The following is a 6,531-nucleotide window of genomic DNA, read 5'->3' on the forward strand; positions in this document are numbered from 1 at the left end:
TGTGTGTGTGTGTGTGTGAGGAGCTGAGTTGCATGGGCTTTCAACACTTACAGGCCCAGCACAACAGATCCATCAGACCTCCATCATCCCAAACAGAGGGCCTATTCCTGCACACACACACCACCTGGAGGCCGAGTTTGTGTGTGTGTGTGTGTGTGTGTGTGTGTGTGTGTGTGTAGCCATGTAGGAGAGGTGCCCAGAGCTTCATGGCATCTTTGATCTTTGGGCCACAAGTGAGCACAAAGCAGGAGCACTCTGAGTGTTTCTGTGTGAGACGTGTGTTTGACCGTCATGGTTGTGTGTCTGTGTGTGTTGCCATGTGAGAGGTGTGTTTGACTGTCCTGACGGTGTGTATTTGTGTGTGTATCACTGAGTGTGTTGCTGTGTGAGACGTGTATTTGACTGTCTTGACTGTGTGTGTGTGTGTGTGTTGCCATGTGAGAGGTGTGTTTGACTGTCCTGACGGTGTGTATTTGTGTGTGTATCACTGAGTGTGTTGCTGTGTGAGATCAGTGTTTAACTGTCTTGACTGTGTGTGTGTGTGTGTTGCCATGTGAGATGTGTTTGACTGTGTGTGTGTATGTGTGTTGCCGTGTGAGATGTGTGTTTGACTGTCTTGTCTGTGTGTGTGTGTGTGTGTGTGTTGCCGTGTAAGATGTGTGTTTGACTGTCTTCTTGACTATGAAGGGGCAGCCGTGGTGTACTGGTTAGGGCTTCGGGCTTGTAACCGGAGGGTTGCCGGATCCCCGACCAGTCCACCACGGCTGAAGTGCCCTTGAACAAGGCACCTAACCCCTCACTGCTCCCCGAGCGCCGCTGGTTGGGCAGGCAGCTCACTGCTCTGGGTTAGTGTGTGATTCACCTCACTGTGTGTGTGCTGTGTGTGTTCACTAATTCGGTTAAATTGGGTTAAATGCAGAGAAACGAATTTCCCTCATGGGATCAAAAAAGTATATATTCTATTCTATTCTGTGTGTGTGTGTGTGTGTGTGTGTGTGTGTTGCCGTGTAAGATGTGTGTTTGACTGTCTTGACAGTGTGTGTTTTTCTAGCGTGTTCCATGGCTGTGTGGAGCAGAGCAGCTGATACTCGTGATCACTGCAGAGGTGGAGATGAGAGAGACGTGTCATGTGATGTCTGGGAGTCCTCATGGGCCATGATCCCTGGAGGACAGTCTGTCCCTCTCTAGCCGTTAACTGACTGAACGCCGCCTCATCCGCGGCTAGGTTTAACCGGCCATTCCCCGGCTAGGTCAGTGAGGACAAGGCGCGATATTCCAAAGCCGCCTCGGTGTAGGCGTAAACATGTAAGAACTGGGTGTGAATTTGAACAGTGACGTACAACAACATAGGCGTCGAAGTCTCGTGACACTACTGTCATTCTCAAAACAGCGGTGCAGCTCTCTGTCAAGTTCTCTGCTCCTCCGTTTGATATTTCTAGATCTTCTGACTAAGTTTACTCTACTTATCCAAACTGACGACATCACCACTGTCACTAGATATAAAGCAAACATTGATTTTCACTCGGTGCTATTCACTGACCGTAAAAAAGTGTCATTAGTAGCCTATGCAGTATGCACCTGTTCTATACAGTCTGGTATGCACTGTTGTTTGTGGCTAGCTAGACGTGCTAGCTCGATGTGACACAATATTGTAGCGCGGCTCGGATATGCTTGTGCTACGTTCATGCAAGGGGGGGAAATGTAGCCTACGGCTAAGATGGTTAAGCAGCCTGTTGTCATTAGATAGTTGACGGTTACGCATTATATAGGTGTACTAGACTAGTCAGCTGATGTGTTGTGGGATAAGGGGTTTATGTTACGGGATGCCACCCATGTTGTGGGATATAGCCACGGGGATCTTAAACAGGCCACTTCCATGTAATGTCATTCCTCATATTCATCTGGTAATAAACATTTCCTAACAGAGTAATTCTTGCCTCGTCACAATATCAACTCTCCACTCATTCCGCTTGGACTGTGCATTATACCTTTCACTGCCTCACGTCTGCCAGGTTCCAAACTGTCTTCCTAACAGCAGTTACAATCAGTATTTTTGTGATAACAACAAAACAGCTCTGCAAAGTTTAAACCAACGATGCTAATCGCGACTAGCGATTAGCCATTTAAAATGCAGAGCCTACCCTCATAAGGAGACCTCTCCAATTCAGAAAAATGCATTAAACTAAAATTGGACAACGTTGTTATGTTTCTTAAACCTTAGGGTGGGTATGATATAGGCCAAGCCTACATGCTTTAACGAAATACGTTGTCAATGGTTATTTGAGCAAGCTAGCCAAGGTCTAGCTAATTTATCCTGGCTGTAGATAAAGCAGGATAGGCTATGTTTTCCCAATATGTTAGCCATTAATAAATAAATGCTGAGATGTTTGGCGATTTAATTGACATTTGAAAGAACAGTGTGCTAGATGGAGCACAAGGACCAGTGTTATTATGTGAACAGTATGATGATGATCTGACAGCTGTGCTCAGCATACAGTCAGTCAGCTGTTTGCTGATTTTAAGTCTTTCAGCAGTGTGTGCACAACTCTCGTTGTTGACAGCTCCGCCCATGTCTCAGCTAGCCGCCGCATAGCCGCCTCGCGTGCTCACTGCAGTCGCCCCGGGAATATGTGTACCCTCAGGGGAGGACAATTGGCAGCGTAAATCACCTCGGCGATTAGCCGGCTATCAGTGAGTACAATCGGGACTAGCCGGCTAAAAGCCCGTGCATCGCCGGCTATCTGTGCAGTCAGTAAACGGCTTCTCTCTCTCTTCTAGTCTACCCCTCTCTCTCTCTCTTCTAGTCTCCCCCTCTCTCTCTCTCTCTTCTAGTCTGCCCCTCTCTCTCTCTCCTCTAGTCTCTCTCTCTCTCTTCTAGTCTCCCCCTCTCTCTCTCTTCTAGTCTCCCCCCCTCTCTCTCTCCCTCTCTTCTAGTCTCTCTCTCTCTTCTAGTCTCCCCCTCTCTCTCTCTCTTCTAGTCTCTCCCTCTCTTAGTCTCTCTCTCTCTACTAGTCTCCCCCCCCTCTCTCTCTCTCTCTTCTAGTCTCTCTCTCACACACTTTCTCGCTCTCTGTCTCTCTCTCTCTCTCTCTCTCAATTTTTAATTCAAATTCAAAAAGCTTGAGGATTATTATACTCTCTCCTGATTTGAGGGTGATAAATAGTTGGACATATTAGTCATACTCTTTGCAGTCATCTATGTTTGAGTAAGTCATTATTTTGATTAATAGCTCTGTATGTTTTGTGAATATACATGTCATGATGTGTGCGTATATTCCTCATCAGCTAATATGCATGTGTGTGTGTGTGTGTGTGTGTGTGTGTCTGTATGTGTTTATTGTTAGATTGACACTCATCAATGATCAACCTTCTTCATTACTCTCCCAGCCCACACTTTGTGTACATTTCAACATATCACATATCAGTATATCTTTGTGTGTGTGTGTGTGTGTGTGTGTGTGTGTGTGTGTGTGAGTGTATCTTAATGATGACACATATATGAGCAACTGACTCAGGTGAATGTCTCCTTGGCGGGGTCTCTGCACAATTAACATCTAATGGTGTGTTTTCAAATGAGCCACTTAGCCGCCGTGCTAACTACACCCACTCATTAGGCCACGGCCATGCGGCCTCCCATCCTGCACCTGCTAGGTCCCATTTTAATGGCCGATTTTTATTAAAGTGCTTTGAAATAAGCTCCACTAATGAGGCGTGTCATATAAAATGTCACTATAACAAATCCAAGGAATTTCCAGAAACTTCAGTGACAGGCAAATTATAATGGTGAGGATTTATAATCACCGTGTTGATGATCTCTGTAAATGTCGTTAGTCATTAGTGCTACATTTGGCTGTTGTGGATGCAAAATCTTAATCTGTCAGTCATTATTATTGTACTACGATTCTCTGGTCCTGCTTTGTCCAGTTCATTCTGTTATGTTGCCACTGAGGTCAATCACATGTAGATTCTAGAAGGAAGTGAAGAATCCTCCTTTGCTGAGCACAGGAGTCGCTAGCCCAGACTCACTGCCAGGCATTCGTTTGCATTGTTGTAATGTACACTATGTGAATCTCCTAGCATATCACAAATAGATTGTAAATTGCTAAATGCTAATAAAAGGCCTATAATGTCACAGACTATTGATACATGATGATACTGATGATACATGAGGCAACCTTTTGATAGAATTCACTGAGCAGTGTTCCTGAGTATTGGGACTCAGGCCCATTGCTGTTGATATTGGGCAAGAATCTTTTTCTTGAGAATTGTAATCATCATGCAAACTGTCATAATCCAAACAAACAAAACACATAGATCCAGTTCAACGGTTGCCCAGCAACATTGCTCAATGTGTCATCCCCATACATGGATCCCTGTGTCGGCAAAATGTTTTTGAATATTCAGTTCAGTTGAGGAAACGTGACTGAAGATAAGATCTTTGACCTTTTTCTAAGATTATATTTGGCTGTGTGCAGTTAGGACACAGATGAAATGATGTGAACTTGTCAGGCTGCTGCAATGTCCTTTGAATGTACTCTGAAAACATCCTGTGGGCTCATTAGAATCATCACAAGTCTTTCAGTCTGTCGTAATTAGAATAAGAAGCAGCTAAGAATAGAGCTTTTTATGTTTGAAGTAAAAAGTGCAAACCACCGGTAACTCAAAGTGACCAAATCCCATAAGGGTGCAGATGTTTGCATTAAAAATAGCAGACGCCATTTTCTGCAAGGCTTATTGTGATATTTCCACTCTGATAAAACAAAGCAAAATGTGACATCTCTTATAACCTTGTTGACAGGGGCCACGTTGTACAGTATGGCTAAATGAAAGCCCATTGGCTTTGAGAATGATGCTATAAAAAAGGTATTTCGTATAGTGATCTTGCTCAGTGTAATTACCACACAGCCCATATGGACACATGTGGTGGCTCTCAATATCTCTCCTCGATCCTCCAGTTGCGTTCCCACTGATCTATAACCAACACTGGATAGACTATCCCATTGTTGCCGCTCCATCATTCTTTATCTAGATCAGTGAGGACGAGGATCGAGGAAGGAAGGGAGGGTGTATAAAACACCAAATGAGAGGCACCCAGGGTGTCCAGTGGATTTTGGAGCTGAAGGCTACAAGCTAAAGGCTACATCGTAACCTTGGATACATGAACTGTGTCTTCCAAGACTCATAGAGCTCATGCGCACTTCAAGTTGCCATGCCTTTAAGCTACAGTGAAGCCACATTAACAGACCAACGGATAAAAGCTCCTGATTGGCCCGCCGCTGTAAGTCAGATGACCCGACCTCTGACCCCTGGTCCTGTGTGTCCATGTGTGGGGCTTGCAGGTGCAGCATGCGAGTTTGCCATGCGCATTCCTTTTTGATATCCTACTCTCAAAGGCAGTGTGTGTTTGTGTGTGTGTGTGTGTGTGTGTGTGTGTGTGTGTGTGTGTGTGTGTGTGTGTGTGTGTGTGTGTGTGTGTAAATGTGTTCTTCTTTGATCTTCCCAGTCTCAGAAATGTGAGTGTGTTTGTGTGCGGGTGTGAGTGTGTGTGCGTATGTGTGTGCCAATGTGTGTGTGTGTGTGTGTGTGTGTGTGTGTGCGTATGTGTGTGTGTGTGTGTGTGTGTGTGTGTGTGTGTATGTGTGCGTATGTGTGTGTGTGTATGTGTGTGTGTGTGTGTGTGTGTTCGTGTGTGTGTGTATGTGTGACTTCCTCCCTCACTGCTGGAGATACCCCCCAGGTAGCCAGGGCAATGCTTCATCAAAGCTCCACCCCTCACTGTGACAGCCCACCACAGATGGGATCTGTCATCCAATCACGCGCAGACAGCCTCCCTGAGGGGCCGCCCACATCAGGACTCATCCGAACACCACTGCTATCCTCTTAATGATTCATATCTCCAAACATCTCACACACACACACACACACACACACACACACACACACACAGGACTCATCTGAACACCACTGCTATCCTCTTAATGATTCATATCTCCAAACATCTCATTAGAGCTCAACAGCCACAACACAGGCTGCACGGTGCCGTTTGCTAACCCCCCTGATACACTCAAAAGGTTGAACAGCGGTAACATAGACATTATGTGTAATCTCTATGTAACGAAACTATGAACAGGATAAACTGCAGTCAGTGGAGGGATAAAAAGCCGCGTTTTAAGCACTTTTCAGGCTTTTTCTTTAGTTATTAATTTAGTAGTTTTGGACATTATGTCCTGCAGAGCATGAAGGCAGTGGGCCCTGTGGTGGGAAGATTTATTAGAGTGCGATGCGTCTTCATTACGTCCCTGTGCAAGGATTGGAGGTGAGAGCTGTCACACAACGTTTAGGAGTCATTTCTCTCCCACCTGACGCCTACACACACACACACACACACACATACATATACATACACAGACACACACACACACACACGTACGCACGCATTGATGGCTTGTGCTATAGTATGAGCTTCCACACATCTATCGATTGTATTCTGTCATCCACACACACACTGAAAAATTGCACACACACACACAC

This window comes from Sardina pilchardus, chromosome 12, assembly GCF_963854185.1.
Source record: "Sardina pilchardus chromosome 12, fSarPil1.1, whole genome shotgun sequence".
Classification (NCBI taxonomy): Eukaryota; Metazoa; Chordata; class Actinopteri; order Clupeiformes; family Clupeidae; genus Sardina; species Sardina pilchardus.